Source organism: Bufo bufo, chromosome 6 (genome assembly GCF_905171765.1).
Source record: "Bufo bufo chromosome 6, aBufBuf1.1, whole genome shotgun sequence".
In the NCBI taxonomy this organism is placed as follows: domain Eukaryota; kingdom Metazoa; phylum Chordata; class Amphibia; order Anura; family Bufonidae; genus Bufo; species Bufo bufo.
The window spans coordinates 172,229,274-172,252,079 of NC_053394.1; the positions used below are offsets into that span (position 1 = coordinate 172,229,274).

A 22,806-nucleotide genomic window follows, 5' to 3' on the forward strand; every position below is an offset into this window, starting at 1 on the left:
AGTAAAAAATAAGGCTAAGCCTGCATATACATTTTTTTGTTGTGCTACAAGATTTATTTTAACTATTTAACTATTAAGTGACAGCTGCAGTACACAGGAGTGCACCAAGTAGTATGTAACTACTACTGGATAACAGCTGTAACTAGATAACTAAAATGGGAAAAAGTCTGCTACTAAAAGTCTGTGTGTAGCCTCAGCCTTAGGCCTCCTGCACACGACCGTTGTGTGCACCCGTGGCCGTTGTGCCGTTTTCCGTTTTTTTTCGCGGACCCATTGACTTTCAAAGGGTCCGTGGAAAAAACGGAAAATGCACCGTTTTGCAGCCGCATCCGTGATCCGTGTTTCATGGCCGTGAAAAAAATATGACCTGTCCTATTTTTTTCACGGCCAACGGTTCACGGACCCATTCAAGTCAATGGGTCCGTGAAAGAACACGGATGCACACAAGATTGGCATCCGTGTCCGTGATCCGTGGCCGTAGGTTAGTTTTTATACAGACGGATCCGAAGATCCGTCTGCATAAAGCTTTTTCAAAGCTGAGTTTTCACTTCGTGAAAACTCAGAACCGACAGTATATTCTAACACAGAAGCCTTCCCATGGTGATGGGGACGCTTCTAGTTAGAATACACTACAAACTGTGTACAAGACTGCCCCCTGCTGCCTGGCAGCACCCGATCTCTTACAGGGGGCCGTGATCAGCACAATTAACCCCTTCAGGTGCGGCACCTGAAAGGGTTAATTGTACTATCATATCCCCCTGTAAGAGATCAGGGCTGCCAGGCAGCAGGGGGCAGACCCCCCCCCTCCCCAGTTTGAATATCATTGATGGCCAGTGCGGCCCCCCCCCCCCCTCTATTGTAATTATTCGTTGGTGGCACAGTGTGCGCCCCCCAACGGCCCCCCCTCCCTCTATAGCATTAACAACATTGGTGGCCAGTGTGCGGCCTCCCATCTCCCCCCCCCCATCATCATTGGTGGCAGCGGAGTTCCGATCGGAGTCCCAGTTTAATCGCTGGGGCTCCGATCGGTAACCATGGCAACCAGGACGCTACTACAGTCCTGGTTGCCATGGTTACATAGCAATAGTACAATAGTAGAAGATTCATACTTACCGGCTGCTGCGATGTTCGTGTCCGGCCGGGAGCTCCACCTACTGGTAAGTGACAGCCTCAGGTCTGTGCGGCGCATTGCTAAATGAACTGTCACTTACCAGTAGGAGGAGCTCCCGGCCGGACACAAACATCGCAGCTCCCAGGTAAGTATGAATCTTTTACTATTGTACTATTGCTAGTAACCCGCTGCCACCAATGTTGTTAATGCTATAGAGGGAGGGGGGGGGGCCGCACACTGTGCCACCAACGATTTATTACAATAGAGGGAGGAAGGGGGGGGGCGGGGGGGCGCACACTGTGCCACCAACGATTTATTACAATAGAGGGAGGAAGGGGGGGGGCGCACTGGCCACCAATGATATTCAAACTGGGGAGGGGGGGGGGGGGGGTCTGCCCCCTGCTGCCTGGCAGCCCTGATCTCTTACAGGGGGATATGATAGTACAATTAACCCCTTCAGGTGCGGCACTTGAGGGGTTAATTGTGCTGATCACGGCCCCCTGTAAGAGATCGGATGCTGCTAGGCAGCAGGGGGCAATCATGTACACAGTTTGTAGTATATTCTAACTAGAAGCGTCCCCATCACCATGGGAACGCCTCTGTGTTAAAATATACTGACGGAAATGAGGTTTCACGATCTAACTCATACAATATATTCTAACATAGGGGCGTTCCCATGGTGATGGGGACGCTTCAAGTTAAAATATACCATCGGATTGGAGAAAACTCCGATCCGATGGTATAAAAGGGACTCCAGACTTTACATTGAAAGTCAATAGGGACGGATCCGTTTGAAATGGCACCATATTGTGTCAACGTCAAACGGATCCGTCCCCATTGACTTGCATTGTAATTCAGGACGGATCCGTTTGGCTCCGCACGGCCAGGCGGACACCAAAACGACTTTTTTTTCATGTCCGTGGATCCTCCAAAAATCAAGGAAGACCCACGGACGAAAAAACGGTCACGGATGACGGAAAAACGGGACCCGTTTTTGCGGACCGCAAAAAAATACGTTCGTGTGCAGGAGGCCTTACTCCTCATTCACACGTCAGTGTTCGGTCAGTGATTTCCATTAGTAATTGCGAGCCAAATCCAGGTGCGGCTCTAAACACAGAACAGGAGCAGATCTTTCCCTTTATACCTTATGTCTGCAGAGGCTCCAATCCTGGTTTTGGCTCACAATCACTGATGGAAATCACTGACCAAAATACTGACGTGTGAATGAGGCTTTACGCTACTCAATACCTGGTAAACTGGGTGTAACTCCAATTAAAGGGGTTATCCCATGAATAAAATAAACAATGGAAACCAGACATCATATAGTACATGACCGCCTCTTTCTAACAAACGTACAACCAGCCCTGTACCTCACATGGATCCAGAGCTTCTGCCTTCATTGCTGCAATTGCTCTGCTAGATTTATTTCAAGCTGGCAGCTCAGGGGGCATGTACTTTCTCAGAGGGTTTGTCCTAAATTCAGTACTCAGATCCAGGTGCTGGTTTGAAAAATGTAGAATAGTTTTTTGTGGGATAACCCCTTTAACTTTAGGAATCCATCCAATTTTATGTAACCCTGTCCAAGATGCTAAAGTCACTTAATAGTTGTCGGTTGACAGCTATTCTTCCTGACGACTCCATATGCATGAGTTCTTAATAGGAAGTAAACCACCGCCAGAAATTTCTGACAGCAGCTTATCTCCCTTGAGAACAAGAGGATCAGGTGATGAAATTCAACATGCCAATCACACCCGCATACATTACATATAACATAGTTGGCTGGTACCTCCAAAATCTCTAAGGGCTCATGCACATGCCGTAGTTTTGGTCCACACCCGATTCGCAATTTTGAAAGACCCATTGAAAGACGCAAATGATTCAGACAGCACACTTTATGCTGTCAGCATCTGCATGCCCGTTCCGCGGCCCCGCAAAAAAATACATAAAGTCCTATTTTTGTCTATTTGGCGGACAAGGAAAGGACTTTTCTACAGAAGTGGAAAAAGTTGCATGTATTCGGTCAGGATCTGTGTTTTGTGGATCCGCGATTTGTGAACTGCAAAAACAGTTAGGGCTGTGTGCAAGAGGCCTAGGACACAGAGCGTTCACTGTTCTCTTCTTGTCAACAGTATTTCGATAACATACAGCATGCTGCATTACACAGTGAAAATAACTAAACTGCTGGTTACAGGACCCACAGGTCATATACCCTCCTTCCCACAGACAGGACCTCATTCACCCATTGTAGAGATTAGAAATTTTCAGTCTGCAAGTGAACCTGTGCACAATTACATTACAGAATGTACAGGGTTAGAAACAGGTAGGGCACGACCACGCAGCGCAGTATTAAAGGTGCCGTGCGGCTGTTAACAGGGTAGACCAAAGAATCAGTGCGGTCTTCATTAGTTTAATTAAAGCCTGCTGTGGCCTGTAGGCATTGCAAACGGACCTGTGGACATGAAGCTGATCATCCCACAGGCTGAGAAAAGCAGCTAAAGCTTTTAGCATGAAGTGCAATAAAACTAATAAACTGAGAGTTTAAATAAATGGTGAAATGCCTATATTACTGGTGATGACAAGGTGATCTATAAAATAACATGTTGACCAATGTAAACTATTATGGACTTCATAAGAGATGACAGAATTTCTCAAAAACTTGATTCGGTTGGTTCACCGAAAAAAAATACGATTCGATCCGAATTTATTTGTGGCAGATAGTGTTAAAAAACAGACATTTCCTGGCTGCAGAGAGCCTTTATAGTGGTGTAGAACAATGTGCCTTGCAGTAACACGCATAGGGAGTCTGCTGTCGTAGTGAAATAATACTGTGAGTCCATATGACATGCAGATGACAAGTGTCGCTCTTAGAATTACTTCAAACTTCACTCATTTGGTCAATTACAGGGCCAAAACTGACCAAATAACTCAAGTGCAAACTTAGCCTTACAGGTCTATGTTAGCTTCAAGAAGCACACTCCATTTACACCGTCGTCAGTAGATTCCGCATAAATGTCAACAGAACCTGTTCTATTAAACGGTTATACAAGAAGAGCCCCCTGATAGAGTGGAGAGGGTGTCAGCAGTAAGTTTGTGTTGACTTCACTGATTATTTTGCCCTTCCTCTGATCCGTCAGAACAATAACCCCCAAAAAACGGATCCTGTCTGTTGAGAATCCGCCTTCACTCGGTCATTATTTGGTTAGTAAGCCATCAGTATTGTTAAAGCCAATACAGAGATGACACATGAATGGAATATTTGCATGTCTTCTGTGTTTTGTACCCACTCCTGCTTTTGGCTACCAAATCATAAGCCAATTCTGATGCAAAATAGGGACCATGTCATACAAGCCTCACAGCTGTTACATAGACAGGCTCCGTGTGTGTCTCCTTTTTCCTTCCTTCTGACAGATCAGAAGAAGGGTCAAATAAATGATGATGTCAACCAGGCCAAAAAGGCAAATAGTGGCCCAGTCATGGAGTGGGGAGGGTGGGAATAGCATGAGAAGTCCACAGAGTGGCCCAGTGACAGAGTGGTGAGGTAGCAGCAGCATGAGGAGACCACAGAGTGGCCCAATGACTCCCCCCTCCCCCAAAAAAATAAAAATAAATCACAATTCCCAGCAGAACAGCAATTAAGACGTATTCTTTTTCCTATTACTACACCCCAAACAAAGAAATATAACAATCACAATTCACAGCAGAACGGCTAATGGGACGTACGTATATTTCCTTTTAATTCACCCCATAAATGGCTGTAGTACAATGTAACTACACCGCTTAAAGGCAATTATGAACCCCCCCCAAAAAAGGTAAAACAATGTAAAATCAATGCAGGGCGGCTAATAGGACGTACGTATCTATCCTATTAATACACCCTGTAAATGGCTGTAGTACAATGTAACTTCACTGCTGAAAGGCAATTATGACATATATTTTTCTCTTTTTTTCCTATTAATACACCCCCAAAAAAAAAAATAAAAACAATGTAAAATCAACGCAGAATGGATAATAGGACGTACATATCTGTCCTATTAAGACACCCCGTAAATGGCTGTATCACAAAGAACTTGCACCACAATCATAAGCAAGGTTTGCTGGAATTACTGATGTATCATATAGTGCAAACAACCTAAAAGCAGCAGTATAACTGCAATTTGGATCCCCAATTAGTGCAGCAAGGTGTAATAGAATCACTCCTATTACCCAGGCTGTACACTCTCCTATTGCACCCTGTTCTCCTTTTATAGTATAGATAATGACGCCTTATCCTTTCCCTACAGCTTGACTAATCTTTCCCTGAACTTGTAAATAGTTTTTTTTAGCACAATGAAGTCTTTCCTAGCATTGTCCCTAGCGCCTGCTGACATCTCTCCCTGCATTTTTGAAAGCCCCCCCACCCAAACTTTTTTGCAACCCTCTCCACCTGTGCAACTCTAACTCCGGTGGCTAGTCTGGATCGTTCTCTTAGATGAAGCCTGGCAGCTGCTCTATCGGTTTCCTACACGTGAATACTGTATATGATGTCATTATACAATACAGTTGAGGAGGCCCTGACAATAAAAACTGCTGGGCCCCAAAGCAGCTTCTTCCCCTATAGCTATACCCCTGACCATGGACTATATACAGGATTAGACCAAACGCTAATTTACATGTAAATCTGTTAAAGCTTCTAATTGAGAAATAACAATACTTTGTTGATTTCAGGATTGTCCTTTGCCCTGCTTGCCTCAGTACCTGTTGCTTATGGCCTGTATTCAGCATTTTTTCCTGTATTGGTATACTGTTTTCTGGGGACTTCAAAGCATCTTTCAATTGGTAAGTGCTTCTTATACTTTCTTTAAGACAGACTACAGTAAAAGACAGGGTTTTTACAGCTATTTCGCTAAAGAGTGGGCCAAAAACATCTGATTAAGTAACAGAATCAGTATTTGCTGTACATTCATTTTTCTGGCATAAATAGTTGCAAATTATGGAGCACAGCATACAATATTTGTGGCATCATTTGCAGTTTTTGGGCTTCTCATTGCTTTTAAATGTGGAGAGTAAAGGGGGGCAGAACTTAGCGGGGAAGAGCATTTGTATAAGCGCTCATTCCCGATAATCTGATGTAAAATTGTTGGCAATCACCTGATGATTGAGCAAACACTCATTCTTCAGGTGATCTTGTCATTCTGCCGGAACGGAATGTGATTGTGATCCCCTTTTCTGTCTGTTTGTATGCCAGAAGCAAAAGCATTGCTTACTGACAGGACTGCCTGAAGCCTGTCCTGCAAACAGTATTCTTTATAATGGAGCAGCAATGAAATAAAATGTTACACTCTTGTCTTTTCTGCAATATGTCGATATTACTTCATATTACAGATTTTGAGTCAAAGTGGTTAAAATCAGCAAGAAGAACAAGCAATGTTTTTAAAGTTACATGTTCTTCATGAATGATGTGGTCATACAATACCCTGAGCACTGTCCTCAAGCCAATGGATGGATATAGACAGTAATCATAACTAAAGTAAATTTGCATGGCCAGTAAAATGCTATTCATCAGAATCTCCCCAAACATTCAAAAGCAACCTAAAAAATCACCTTTTAAGGAAATCTTACAACCTACAATAACCCAGCTGTCAATATAATACCATATTAGCAGCTTCTACCCTCACCTATTGTCTCTTTCCCTCATCTCTGGTAGACTGGAAGCCCTCATGGGCAGTGTCCTCTCCCCCTCTGTATCAGTCGGTCACAAAGTTAGTCCATGCTGTTTGTAATTGTTTTGGTTTTATATTATGCATATAGAATAAAACCTGTCATTGTTATATGAATCTATTCTTTTATCAGGACCATTCCCTGTGGTAAGCTTGATGGTGGGTGGGGTTGTTCTTCAGATGGCTCCAGATGAAGACTTTCGTCTAAACACTACAGGATCAGAGGAATTGTTCGACGTGGACGCAATGACTAAAAAAAGGATCTTAATTTCAGGAACACTCTGCTTCTTAATTGGAATTATACAGGTAAACAATTATATAGTGATCCTCATAAGAAATAGAGCTGGCCATAATCAGGGGGCAGCCTAATAACTTAAACTGGCCCTCTAAAAAAAAAAAAAAAAAAAAAAGTGGCCCCATTATTTAGGTGGGTCCAAATTGGCAGAAGGCACGGCCAAACAAGTAGCTGGGATTAGAAATCTGTTAGGCACTGTTACATTGCTGTTAAATGGGGCCAATGCAAACATGCAGTGGTGGGCAGAGCCTTTTCAGTAGTGGAGTCTAATATACAAATAAGCAAGTTATTGCAGTGGTAGAAATCTGCATCATAAATTGACATGTCATCTATTTAATCCCTTCCTGACCAGCGCCGTAGTACGGCACTGCGGGACGTGACTTGTCGCCCAGCACCGTACAGGTACCGCGAGCTGATTGGGTGCAGAAACTGCGCCTGCTCAATCAACGGCAGGGATTCTGCTGTTCCTGACAGCCGTGGCCCTGCTGTATACGCTGGTATTAGGGAATACGATGATGCCAGCACATTAACCTTCAATCCTGTGGTCAGCCTCTGACCGTGCCATGTACGGGGTTAGCGGCGGGAGGGCGCTCTCCCCTCATCCCCATCGGGTTCCCGCACTGCGGTGACGGGGACCTGATGGCTGGGAAGGCAGCCCTATTCCTTCCATAGGCATCAGGGCTTGCCTTCTATGAAAGCCTGTGAGACCTAGCCCCCTGGGTCTCACAGACAGGCAGGCTGTCAGTGTATTACACTGGTAATACACTGACAGTCATACCCATGTATTGTAATGCATTGTAGAGGGGATCAGACCCCCAAAAGTTGAAGTCCCACAATGGGACAAAAATAAAAAGTAAAAAAAAAGTGTATTTCATAATAAATCATCATTATCGACCAGCTCTATACAAATATCACATTATTTGCCCTGTCAGATGAATGCTGTAAAAAAATAAAAATAAACTGTGCCAAAACAGCCATTTTTGGTCACCTTGCCTCACATGAAGTTTAATACCAAGTGATCAAAAAGTCATATGTACCCCAAAATAGTACCAATGAAAATGTTACCTCATCCTGCAAAAAAGGAGCCCCCTGTAAAGGGGGAGTATTACTCACCAATATTTATGCAAATATCGATAATTAATATTCATAAATGGGAGGAGCAGTCTAGTGATAACTCCGCCCATTTATGCCTTTATAAAATAACAACACACAATACTTTCGCTATGCTCTACACTGATCACTTATGCTAACTGCATGCGCCTTACTAACTCGCTACCGCTAACAAGTACACGCTACACAAAAGGGTACAAATAACAGTATTTATTACACCAAGCAATACACTAACAATACACTACGCACGCAGTACACTACAATACACTACGCACGCAGTACACTACAATACAGCACTAAATATACAATCCTTAACTACACTACACATTCCCAATTCCACCCATAAACTAACTAGACAGTTCACACATACAAGTATATTAATAATCCACCCCACCTGACTATACACTGTCCCTACGGGGTATGACGAAGGGTTATAAGGATTTGTTTGCAGAGCAGAAGCATGCTCTACAGAGGAACAAAGGCAGGGAACCAGGGTTCAGGGGTCTATGGGGGGTGTACCAGGGGAGAGCAGGCACACAGGGAACCAGGGGTTACCAAGGGAGATCAGGGGATCAGGGGTCTAAGGAAAGGACACAATGACAGGCAAGGGACCAGGGGTGTCCAGGGGTAACAGGAACAAGGGGTGTATCAGGGGGTTAACCAGGATGCAGGGGTTGCAGGCATGGGATTAACCAGGGGTACAACCAGGGGACAGGGTATCACAGTGGGGTTTAGAAATAAGGGGTGATACTTAATGTTTATGCGCTCTCTCCTCATGGTGGCTTTAAGGGCTGCAGGGGTCGGGTCCGGTCCGGTGGAGCGCAGGATGCGCTGCCCTTAGGGATCCGGTCGGTCCTTGAGCCGGAGGGAAGGGGGGGGGGTCCCGATGTCCTGAGCGCCGATGCGCTCTCCAGTGGGGGCCCCGATCCCAACTTCTGGAGCGCAGGACGCGCTCCTCCTCTTTCAGGGGGGGTCCCGATCCTCACTGCGGCCTCTCCTAAGGGGGAAGGGGGGTCCGGTCAGCTGCCACGTGGGAGGCCGACTCCCGAAGCACAGGACGCGCTCCTCTTCCAGGTGGGGGCCCAGGTCAAGACACCTTGAGTGCCGGGGCCGCCGGGTATTTATCCCCCAGCGGCCCGCACTCCCACGCCACCAGGGGGCGCGCGCGCGCCCACTACAGTGCAGGACACGTGGGCCGGCGCGGTGAGATGACGTCACCGCGCCTGCCCGCGCGTCCCTGCACGCGCGCCGCGTGCACTTGCTAACAGGCGGGAGATCCTTTGATCTCCCGCCTGTAGCTCCCAGCATTCCGGACATCGCAAGGGTAATTGCGATGCCAGAATGCACATAATAGAGTGAGCGGAGGTATCTCCTCTCTCTCTATTATGCTTAATTATCTCCAGCAGGACTGCAGATAATTAGAACAAAAGGATTCAAATTCTATTGAATTTGAATCCTTTTGAGGTCACCAGAATGACCGGACCTTGTCCGGTCATCCTGGCGCCTTCACCCAGATTACATCAATGTAAATGCTTGGGGCACATTTACATTGATGCATCTGTGTCCATGTAAGGGGGGGGGGGATTTATATGGTATGGGGATATGACAAGGGGGCATAATATGAATATACATGTGTATCGATGCTTGGGGCACATCCATACACATGTATACATTAATCATACTTCTAAGGGGGATTATATAAGGGACCACATTAATATATATATAAGGGGGCACATATAATAAGGGGCACATCACAAGCCCCTACATCAGGGGGCACAAGCCCCTACATCATAAGGGGGCACAAGCCCCTACATCATAAGGGGGCACAAGCCCCTACATATATTAAAAGGGATCACATATATCCCACAGGGGCCTTCATGAGCCCCTGTGGGCCACTAAGGGCAGATGTGCGCAGATGCTGGGAACATCCGCGCACATCCTCCTATAACGTGATTAATGCATGCATATATATCATACATGCACGCACGTGTTTGCATGCATGTATGTATATATATATGCATGCGTCTCAACCCTTCCTCAACACCCCCACAAAAACATTTTTTCTTTTCAACAATCCTTTTACTGTGTAAAACTCCATAAATGGATCACATGATCTACTCCATCAGCATTAGGTCCTTATGCAATCAGCCGGCAGCCCTGAAAGGTCTATGATAGCATTAAGAACAGGAGAGAACAGAGGAGGGAGCTGGCGGCACGCTATGCTTAGGCCAACCTGGAATTGCCCCTGTAGGGTCTATTGCCAGTCTGCTCCTGGCCATAGTTTCTTAATATAGTCTAATTATCTGAAATTTCTTCATGTCAGGGAAATTATGGGCTACTGGTCAATTGAATTGCAGGTACAGCATCATAATACAGGGTGCGTCTGTTAAGAGGTCTACTGGTAAAGCTCATATCCCACTAATTGTTAATTCGACATTGCTTAAATAATCACAACCAAGTACACTTAGCAATCTAAAGTGCACCGTTGATCAGATATTACATTTGATTGGTTGATTAAATATACAGTACTGTACGTCATGTCACCAATTTAGCATAAGGCATGACCGCAAAACTACTGCATTAGCATGGACTATGGGATATATTAAAGGAGCAGTGTATAGTCACTCAGGTCAAATGGATGTGTCTGGTAGGGGGTAGTTCCAGAAGTATGCCTATACATACAACCCACAATTTTATCACAACCCTTCATACAAGCTTAAATTAGTGATTTAATACAGTGATTCAAGTCATCAGTCCTGATGTCTCAGCTAATTATTGTTCATAGCTTGTAGTCTAAAAGTTTAGGTTCTCCTTCACTGATTAGCTATGGGATTTTTGTCTATACTTGGTTATGGCACTGGATATCATTTAGATATGGCACCACGAAAAAAGTTCATACCTGTTTTTTAGGGCTTTACATATTAAAGAAGTTTCCTGAATTACTGATTGAGGACTCATTCTTTGTATAGGTCATCAATATCTGATTGGTGGGGGTTCAACTCCTGGTACACCCAACGATCAGCTAGGTACCAGAATTTTACAGCTCTCCTCACTTGAATGGAAGCAGTGCTGCATTAAATCAGTTCTAATACCTGGTTCTGGTGCCAGAGGCTGTGAAAACAGCTCATCAATGGGGGTCCCAGGAGACCAACACCCACCAATCTGATACTGATGATCGATCCAAAGAAGCTGAATGGTGTGTTATAGACTAGTAGATCTCAATTATAGTCCTCAAGTAACTCATGTCATGTTTTCAGAAAACTTACTATAATTATATCATAACATTCTAAGGAAATCCATAAAAATGACTGGAGTTAGAGACAGTTACAGACAATTCTCACAGTATCCCTAATTCTTTCTTAACTGCATGATAATACAGGATATCAACATTTCTCCTGCAGTTAATTCTTGGCATCCTTCAGATTGGTTTCATTGTCAGATATCTTGGGGAACCACTGGTCGGAGGATTCACAACTGCTGCAGCTTTCCAGGTTCTTGTCTCACAAATAAAGCAACTCCTTAACGTCCCCACAAAAAACTACAATGGAATCCTGTCAATTATATATGTAAGTAAGTATAAACAATAAAGCCAATACAGTCCATCAGTGATCAAAGATGGGCTATTCATCAGAAACACATGATCAACTATTCAGGGGTGAATCAATAAAAAAAAACTTAATCTTTTATGGTCTCTTGATAAAACCTACTCTATAAATAAAATAAAACTAGTAGTCCACCAACGTGTACCCCTCCTGTATACTTTGAGGGTCACCACAATATTATCAAAAGAGCAAGACAACATCTAGTAAGGTACACGGCAGTACCAGTCCCGCTTGCAGATAGGAAGTGAACCATAGTGTCCTACCACATCCAAAGTTTTGTTGGTATGGGTGATGCAATTCAACACTGTGGGATGTGAAATGTCAATGTCTGTATCTCTACCAATCGGTTGCTCCTATATTTTTTTTGTGATCTCTATTTGTTCATTAAGTCTGATGTTAAAGTTCCATTCACGCGTCCGTAGAATGGGTCCACATCCGTTCCGCAAATTGCGGAACAAGTGCGGACCCATTCATTCTCTATGGGGATGGAATGGATGCGGAGAGCACACTATGTGCTCTCCGCATCCGCATTTCCGGAGCGCGGCCCTGATCTTCCGGTCAGCAGCTCCGCAAGAAAATAAAGCATGTCCTATTCTTGTCCACAGCTGCGGACAAGAATAGGACTTCTCTATTTAGTGCCGGCCATGTGCAGCCCGGTGTATTGCGGATCCGCAATACACCACGGACGTGTGAATGGACTCCAAGACTGTCAAGACTAACTCTTTCCTCTTCTAATAACAGTTGCATAAAATGTAATGAACTCACAAGGTGAATCTTATTCCACTTGGCTGAGAACCTCGGACTCAGTGTAATCCTCAGGCCCTTGGGAACAATCCAGTTTTTAATGTAGCTGTCCAGGCTTTGTACTTCCCACCAGCAAGCAATATGTTCATTATACAATTTAGAGAATTCTTTAAAAGCTACCCTGAAGTACGGGAAATACTTCTTTGATATAAATGCCTCATCAGAAAAAACTTCCTTGGCTTCAGTGAGCCATTGGTTCTATCATTCCATTGCAGTGATCCCAATCCAGCTACAGCTGTTACCCTATTTGAAGTTTTACGTGATGAAAATTGGAAACCATGATACTCACCTCTTTCAACCGGCAACATTAGGTGGCATCACCAATACCAATGAATACTGGATGCGGTAGGACACGATTCACTCATTATCTGAAGCTGGGCTGGTAATGCCATATTCCTTACTGAGCGTTGTTTTGCTGTTTTTATAATATTGTGGTGACCCTAGTGTGCTGTTCCTTTCATATTGAATTTCTGCACTGTATTATTTCTTGTTTTACCTATGTTGTTTCTATCTATTGTTCTCTGCTGCCATCTGCTGGCCGGAATTTGTATGCTGCACGCCTCGTTCGTTGTCTATAAAGTTTTATCTCTGGGCGTGGTTTTAGCAGCCTTGGGCCTGGTCACTTCCTGTAGCCTTTTTCAGTGCTGCATCCTTTGTGACTGGAGACACACACCTTGGCTTGTGAAGGCATCAGTTTTTGACCAGCAGTTGCCTCAGCAGTAGCCTCAACAGTTAGCCTCAGAAGTCTACTGTATTGCATCACCGTATGTCACTGCTCTAGATCAAATAAACCCACGTTTGATTGCATCCTCCTGTCTACGTCTGGATCCATCTAACCTGAGCATCTGCCGGTCCGGTCTGCTCCACTGCTTGGATACGAAGGTAGGACAGTCACAAAGCCATTATCAGTTACACCTTCATTCGCCTTCATGTGGGGACAGAACAGTCAAAAACTGCCTTAAAGCCTTATACCCCAGTAAATACCCGTCTCAACGTCCAATGCCCGGCTACAGGTTCCCTCAGAGCCCAGTGCCACACTCAGGAACCTCCCCTGCAACAGGCCCACTCCCAGCAAATCTGCCCAGCAACAGTGCACGTCCCATAAGCCCAAGGGGAAGCACGGCGTGTCCGCAGTAGATATACTCTCGCCTGGAAGTCCTCCACTACTCGCCAAGCCACTTTCTACATCCTATATTAACCCTTGCTCGCATGATATAAGAACTGTTCACGCACGCGGGGCCTCCCTTATACCAAAACCCCACAATTCACTAAAAGGACTTTGGGAAACTCATCGGGGTGCCTCATCTGAGCCGCACTGCAATTTTCAGCCCCCAATTTAAAAGTTCGATTTCTTAAAGAGACAGCGCACCTTAAATCAAAATGGCCGAAAAGGACCTCGTACAGTTCCCCAGTGATGAAACAAAGCAAATGCAACCCGATACTGATCATTATGAAGAGCTGGAGGTAGAACCCACACTTCCAGCAGACCAAGTCACGCGACCAAGGCGCTCTCTCAAACCAACTATAAAGATCACAGAAAATTATCACACCAGGAAAGATGAGCTATGTGACAACCTGGAAGAGCTATGGGAACGAGTTTCCTCCCTCATATCAGGACTTAAGTCCTCCTCAGGCGATGGCACCAGTTTACAAGTTGCCGTCGGGCGGCTGAACGCAGCCCATGAAAGATACAAGAGACTGTCCACGAGGTATATAACCTTTCTAAAAGACTCTAATATTGAAGAAGCCCCGTCAGAATTGTGCAAGGCAGAATCAATAGACAGACAAAGAGACGCCATGGTGCTGGACGCTAAAGATAAAGTGGAACTCTGCATCTCTCATTTACAAGAAACCAGATCACACAGATCGCATTCATCAAAACATTCCTCGCGGTCCTATAGATCATCATGCTTTAGAAGCTCCGCCCTGAGCGACAGATTACTAGAGGCCCGCATAAATGCAGAGCAATCCAAAGTGAGGCGTTCCTTCACCGAAAAAGAAGTCCTTGCGAGGGCAGAAGCACAGACGGCGGCCAAGAGGGCTGAAGCGGAGGCGGCAGCCAAGAGGGCAGAGGCAGAAGCCAAGAGGGCAGAAGCAGAGGCGGCGGCCAAGAGGGCTGAAGCAGAGGCAGAAGCCAAGAGGGCAGAAGCGGAGGCAGAAGCCAAGAGGGCAGAAGCGGAGGCAGAAGCCAAGAGGGCAGAAGCAGAGGCTCGAATAAAGATCCTTGAATCAGAGAGGGAAGAGGAAATTGCATTAGCAAAAGTAAGACTACTTGAGCAAGCATTGAGCCAAGGCCTCGATTCAGTCTGCTTACCACCAGAGGAGATAGACGATCCAGTTGATCGCACCAGCGACTACGTACTGAAACAGTTATCTGCAACACCCCCAGTGTGCAGTACTGTCCAAGCCAACAACACTGAAACCTCCAAGTCAGCTCTACCTGCAGTGCCAGCGATACCCACAGCACCAGAGCAATTCAATAACAGTCTCCCAGACGCGCCCTCTCAAGGGCAGTTATTACAGCAAGATGGCTACCAGGTGTTTCCTGGCCTACCTCCACAGCTCAAGCAGCAGTCATCAGAATCTACAGAGGCTAGACCACAGCTCAACCCTGCAGCAACATCATTCTACCCGGAAGCATCTCACCCTTTCACGCCACGCAGCCTATACGCCCCAGGGGCATCACAAGTTGTCATGGCAACAAGCAGTGAGAAATCAGATGTGTCTGAGTTTGCCAGGTTTATGGTGAGCAGAGAGCTAATTAACACCAGTCTCTCAAAATTTGATGACCGTGCGGAGAGCTACAGAGCCTGGAAGGCAACCTTCAAGGCTGCCATCGCCAACCTCAACCTAACTGCAGAGCAGGAGCTCGACCTCTTGATCAAATGGCTGGGCCCAGGCTCCACAAATCGCATCAAGAGCCTTAGAACTGTCTATGTGGGACAAGCAGAGGCAGGTCTCGCTGCAGCCTGGCAGAGACTCGAACGCACCTTTGGCAGTGCAGAAGCAATAGAGAAGGCACTATTTAGGAGACTGCAGAACGTCCCCAAGATCAGTCTCAAAGATGTCCATAAGCTTCAGGATTTAAGTGATTTGCTCATGGAACTGGAGCTCGCCAAAAGAGACCCTCGTCTGTCCGGGCTGTGCTACCTGGATACAGCCCATGGGGTGAACCCAATTGTTGTGAAGCTACCATACAGCCTGCAAGAGAAGTGGGCGGCATCAGTCTCAAGGTACAAAAGAGTGCATGACGTCACTTTTCCCCCATTTATTCATTTCTGTAGATTCATCGATGAACAGTCCCAGATGAGGAATGACCCCAGCCTTGACTTCCTGGAGTTCAATACTACAGCCTCAGTGACACCATCATCAAGGTATGAAAGTATTGTGCATAAACACAGAGACTTTAAGAGCAGCGTGAATGTTAGAAAGACTAACCTACCATCATCTGCAGTACCCACTGGTAGACAGTACACTACCTCATCAGGAGACAAGGCCTTCAATCGTGAATGTCCCATTCATAAAAAACCACACTCACTGAACAAATGCAGAGGATTTAGATCCAAAACAATACAGGAGCGCAAGAAAGTACTCACCGAGCTTGGGGTATGCTTTAGGTGCTGCGCTTCATTGGAGCACATGGCTAAGGACTGTAAATCCATTATCAAGTGTGAGGAGTGTCATAGTGAAAGACATGCCTCAGCCATGCACCCAACTCCACTCACAAGGGATTCACCGGCTGCTGTCACTACCAGTCCTGCTCCGAGTCATGGCGGGGAGCCCCAGAACCACGCTAACACAGCCACTGCTGTTTCCTGCTCATGCTTGGACGTATGTGGGGAGGGCCAGAGTGAGAAATGTTGTGCCCGCATATGCCTAATCAAGGTCTACCCGGAGGGGCTACCAGAAAAGGCAGTAAAAATGTATGCCATCATTGACGACCAAAGCAACCGCTCCCTAGCAGGACCTAAATTCTTTGAAGCCTTTGGAATAAAGGGACCGTCAGAACCCTACATCTTGAACACCTGCTCGGGTCGCATAGAGACTAGCGGCAGGAGGGCACAAGGATTCATCGCTTGTTCCGTCAGTGGAAATACGGAAATACCTCTACCGACGCTGATCGAATGCGATCAAATACCCAACCATAGGGATGAAATTCCTACCCCGGAAGCTGCATTTCACCATCCACACCTAAGGCACCTAGCCAACGTTATCCCACCTATGGACAACAACGCCGAGATTCTACTCCTGCTTGGCAGAGACAATCTAAGGGTACACAAGGTGCGTCAACAGTGTAATGGTCCCGACTATGCACCATACGCCCAGAGACTGGACTTGGGATGGGTAGTCATAGGAAATGTATGCTTGGATCAACCAAAAATCCGCTCATTCAAAACGTACGTGTGTGGAGATGGACGCACAACTTGCATTAAGCCTTGCCCTCATCACTATGAGGTGAAAGAGAAGCCTCCAGACCTCATACAACCACCTGACGACATTCCTCCCTTTGCTGACAACTTGGGAAGATTAGTCTTTCATACCAGCAAGGACGATGATAAAGTAGCTTTGTCAGTAGAGGACAGAGAATTTATCAAGATAATGGACAATGAGTTCCTTAAAGACGAAACCAATCACTGGGTGTCTCCATTACCCTTCCGAGCTACCAGGGTGAGACTCCCGAACAATAGGGAACAAGCTCTGTCTAGATTTAACTCTCTTCAGCGTACCATGAACAGTAAGCCTGAGATGAGAGAACACATCGTTGCCTTTATCGACAAAATATTCCGCAACAACCATGCAGAACCAGCTCCATCCTTAGGGAAGAATGACGAGTGCTGGTACTTGCCTTCATTTGGAGTGTATCACCCACGGAAACCTAATCAAATTAGGGTTGTTTTCGACTCAAGTGCCAAACATCAAGGTGTATCGCTTAATGATGTCCTTCTCACAGGTCCTAATCTGACGAATAACCTAGTCGGAGTGCTGATGAGGTTCAGAAAAGAGCTCGTTGCCATCACCGCTGACATTGAACAGATGTTCCACTGTTTCGTAGTCAGAGAGGACCACCGGAATTTCCTCAGGTTTCTGTGGTACAAGAATAATGACACCAACGCAGAGATGGCAGAATATCGAATGAGGGTACACGTATTTGGAAACAGCCCTTCACCTGCCGTGGCAACTTACGGCCTTCGGCGCACTGCATTAGAGGGAGAATCTAAGTACGGTAAAGATGCCAGAGACTTTGTAGAAAAGGACTTCTACGTAGACGATGGACTCAAATCACTACCGACTGAAGAAGCGGCTATCGATCTGCTCAAAAGGACTCAAAGTATGTTGTACCAAGCTAAACTTAGACTACACAAAATTGCTTCAAACAGCCTGGCCGTTATGAGGGCCTTCGAATCAGGCGATCATGCACCAGGATTCAAGGACATTAACTTGGGACTGGACAGTCCACCTGTGCAGAGGAGCTTGGGCCTCAGATGGGATCTCTCGGCTGACTCCTTCGGTTTTCAGATAAGTTGTGCAGACAAGCCATTCACAAAACGAGGCGTCCTATCAGTGGTAAACAGCCTATTTGATCCGCTGGGATTTGTAGCGCCCATCACCATACAAGGTAAATCTCTACTGAGACAGTTTTCTGAAACAGTCAAGGATTGGGATACCCCACTTCCCTCCGTGAAAGAGCAACAAACCGAAAGGATTGACTGGCCTATCGGACTAATTTCAAAGGTTTTCCCTAGCAAGGATGGCAAGGTCCGGAAGGTGGAGTTGAAGATCTTCAGGAAAGGCGAGCTTAAAACGTTATCAAGACCAATCAACTAACTCATTTTAATATTGCCCATCGAGAACGTCCCTGATGGGTGAACAGGACTGTATCTAGCTTCGCAGATCTTCTCCATTCCAAGTTGGAAAACAGGACTATCTATGTTTGCATTCTAACATGTTTTCTTTTACAGGTTGCTTATATTTTATGGACATTCGTAATAGTGAAATCCCCAAAGTGAATTTCAGACGGGGAGTGTGCTGTTCCTTTCATATTAAATTTCTGCACTGTATTATTTCTTGTTTTACCTATGTTGTTTAAGTCTATTGTTCTCTGCTGCCATCTGCTGGCCGGAATTTGTATGCTGCACGCCTCGTTCGTTGTCTATAAAGTTTTATCTTTGGGCGTGGTTTTAGCAGCCTTGGGCCTGGTCACTTCCTGTAGCCTTTTTTTCAGTGCTGCATCCTTTGTGACTGGAGACACACACCTTGGCTTGTGAAGGCATCAGTTTTTGACCAGCAGTTGCCTCAGCAGTTAGCCTCAGAAAAGACATCCACATGACAGCATCTACTGCATTCCTGTATTGCATCACTGTATGTCACTGCTCTGGATCAAATAAACCCACGTTTGATTGCATCCTCATGTCTACGTCTGGATCCATCTAACCTGAGCATCTGCCGGTCTGGTCTGCTCCACTTCTTGGATACGAAGGTAGGACAGTCACAAAGCCATTATCAGTTACACCTTCATTCGCCTTCATGTGGGGACAGAACACCTAGAAATATACAGAAGGGGGGGTACACATGCGCATTAATTACTGTGATGCCATACAAGGAATGGGCATCGCAGTGCGCATGCGCCAGCCGACGGACTGAGTGCGCAGGCGCGGGATCTCGGCGGAATAACAAGTTAGTAGAAAGGCGGTCAGAGGGAAAGGATGGGCGGGCAGAGGGTAGGAAGGGGCGGGGGGATGCAATGAAAAGGCTGAGCAAGCAGGGCACCTACGAGGGTAATGCCGCCCCTGTGCACTTGCGAGCCCTCATTTGCATAGGTTATAAAGATCGTTTTTGATGGTTCTATAAGTCCCGGATTGATGCCAGAGGTAACGTTTTTATTAAATGTAAGCATGCTAGGGAGCTATGGGAAGGGTTAAAAAAGTGAAATGCTGATGACAGACTCCCTTTAAGTTTTATTGATTCACCACCCAATAGTTGACCACTTGTTTCTCTTGAAAATTTTGGGCACACTTTCTGCATCTCTAAAGGTCACTTGTCACTTCATCATTCATAACATGACACATCAACAATAACTCAACAAAACCCAGCAAGGGTGGCCTTTTTCACTATGTCACTTGAAAACTTGAAATCTGTTGCATCGGAATTGCACAAATTATTTTTTTACCTGAGTTTTTTGTGTTTTAGACAATTATTGATATCTTCAAGAACATTGCTCAGACCAACATCTGTGATCTCATTGCTGGACTGATATCATTTATAGTATGTGTGGTAGTAAAGGAAATCAATGAAAGATTCAAGCATAAGCTCCGTGTCCCAATTCCAATAGAAATCATTGTGGTAAGCTGGATTTTACTTTGAATGCAACTATCTGACAAATAATTGTTATATATTTTAGTTACTGTAACAGCACAGAATAATTAAGGGTCATAAGCTAAATCAAAAGAAATATGGAGAGGCAAGCCAAATAGGCTACGTAAATGAGGAAGATACACAGTTGGCAACAGTACCAAATTTGCAGGGAATGTCCCGAATTTTCAGAAAGAGTCCCTGAAAATTCAGGCTATACTGGACCAAACATGGTGCCCATTCAGCCCCTTAACAAAAATTCTCCAATCTCAGGATTGTCTGCTCACCTCCCCACCAACCTTCCCTCTCCGTAGACTTCTATTTCAGCATGTATAACAGTCTATCTCTCCATCCTAGAGAATGTTAGTTTAGTAAAAGAGCTTTTTAAGGGAAATAAGCCATTTTTCTCTGATATCGATTAAGAGGGTCATTTACTGTGTATAAATGCGCCTATATTAGGCGTACTTCTGGCGCAGATTGTGGTGCATAGGTTATTTGCGACTTCTCCCCACTCACGCCTGGTCTAAAAAAAGTAGGCATGGGGAAGGGCCAGCAGACCTGTCTCATTCATCATGGTCTACGCCTGTTTTAGGAGTAGAAAATGGTCTAAATGTAATCCAGCATGGAAGCAGGCGCAGGATACACCGAAGTTATGTAGAGGGAGGTGCCTTTTCGTAACTTCGGCGGATTCACCACCAGCATCTAAAACGCCGGTCTTAATAAATGACCCCCTAAGTTTCTTACATTCACCTTTTTTTTAAACCTGGCGTGAGTGGAGAGAAGTCGCAGACTGCGGAGCAAATTAACTTTGCACCACAATCTGCGCCAGAAGTACGCCCAATATAGGCATATTTCTGGATAGTAAATGACCCCCTTAATCTATATCAGAGACAAATGGCTTATTTCCACTTAAAAGTTCTTTTACTAAACTAACATTTTATAGGACTGAGAGATACACTGTCATACATACTGAAATAGAAGTCTATGGAGAGGGAAGGTTGGTGGAGAGGTGAGAAGACAGTCCTGAGATGAAGAATTTTTATTAAGGGGCTGAATAGGCCCCATTTTTCGTCCAGTATAGCCTGAATTTTCAGGGACTCTCTCTGTAAATTAGGGACATTCCCTACAAATTCTATACTGTTGGTAACTGTGTATCTTCCTCATTTAGCTATCCTTTTGGCAAAGTTGTTATGCAAAAAAAAACATTGAAGGCTGTTATGCAAAAAGATCATTCAAAGAAACACGCCGGGTAAAACTGGTATGCTGTTAAGCTTTGTGTAGTTCTGCATGAAAAAAAAAAACTGCTAATAGAGGTCTTTAGGAATTAAACTAAGCATAACAGTATACCTGATCTTTTTCTGGAGTGATCTTTTAAATAAAAAAAACTGAAGTGTATATATATGTATAGATTACAAAAAATATTGCTTTCATTCCAGTCTCTGATACATCTATTCTAGAGAATAGAATATAATCAGAAGTCACTAGGATCAAAGAGATAATGCAATTTTGTCTCATTTTAGACAATAGTAGCTACAGGGATATCTTATGGAGCAAAATTTGAAAAAAACTATAAAGCTGGAATTGTGAAGAGCATCCCCAGTGGGTAAGTCAGTGTATTTCTATTACTCTTGACTAGAGATTAGCAAACTTCACTTTGTGCTTGATTCACCGTATTTTTTCAAAAAGTTTGGTTCAGATCCAAATCGATTCATCACTCCAACTGTCTGGAAAGTTAGTATATAACACCCTACACCCTAAGATATAAGTTGTTATCTCTTTTTGTTTGATTTTTGCTCTCCCTCCCCCTTTTAAGCTTTTGAATGCAATGACAGCAATAGCAAATAATATCAGACTGACATACATTGCTATGGTCAAAGGCCTGTCTGAGAGTGGTAACAAATAGCGTGCTTAAAAATACACTGCGCCACCACATGTGTTATGCTTTTTCATATTAGAAAGCTTCCAAAAATTGTCCATTATCAGGGGCAGGTGGTGTTTAAACACATACAGTGTTATGGAAAAAAAAGACCGTGGCTTGTTGGGACCATGTGTCCAAAAATTATGACTCCCTGCCCCTATTTATTCAAACACATTAATGACACAAGAAAGAGTGGCTTGTTCTGCACAAGCATCCAAAAATTATGCATTAAAAGTGACAGAATGCCTGCCCGTATTTATAAACACAAGTGTTAATTGTCAGAAGAAAGAATGGCTTGTTCTGAATGAGCCTGGAAAAACTCTCAGCAGCAGCACTACATTGTGGATGTGGAAAGGGTAGGGCAATGGTAGTGGCATGGAATAGACAAGTCAGTAGATGTGTGTGTTTAGTAGTAGTAGCAGTAGTGGTACTGGTAGCAGGGTTAATGGAAGTGGCATAAGCAATTGGCAGTGACAGCAACAGCCATACGGTATGGAATATGACGGTAGGCAGACAGCAGCAGTGGCATGACGCTGGCATCAAGAGCATCAGCTATACAGTACAGAACATGATGGTAGACAGTGGCATGGTTGTGGTGGCAGTAACAGCAGCAGCCATATGGCATAGAATATGAAGGTAGGCAGACAGTGGCAGTATGGCAACAGCAGCCATATGGTACAGAATAGGATGGTAGGCAGACAGACAGCAGCAGTAGCATGAAGGGGCACTGTCAGAAAAGGCAGATCTATTCATCGGCCCCAGCCAAAGAAGTGTGAAAATCCTCACTGATCCATGCCTGGTTTATTTTGACAAAAGTAATGTTTAGTACACTGACGTAAGATAACTTTATCCCTTTGGGTGTCACAACTCCCCCTGCCACACAGAAAATCTTCTCTGAGATGCCACTGGGCAAGAGATCA

General features: G+C 44.9%; 1 pseudogene; it reads left to right on the forward strand.

The window, feature by feature from the left end:
- Positions 1–22,806, forward strand: part of LOC121005602 — a 167,271-nt pseudogene that overhangs the window by 67,539 nt on the left and 76,926 nt on the right.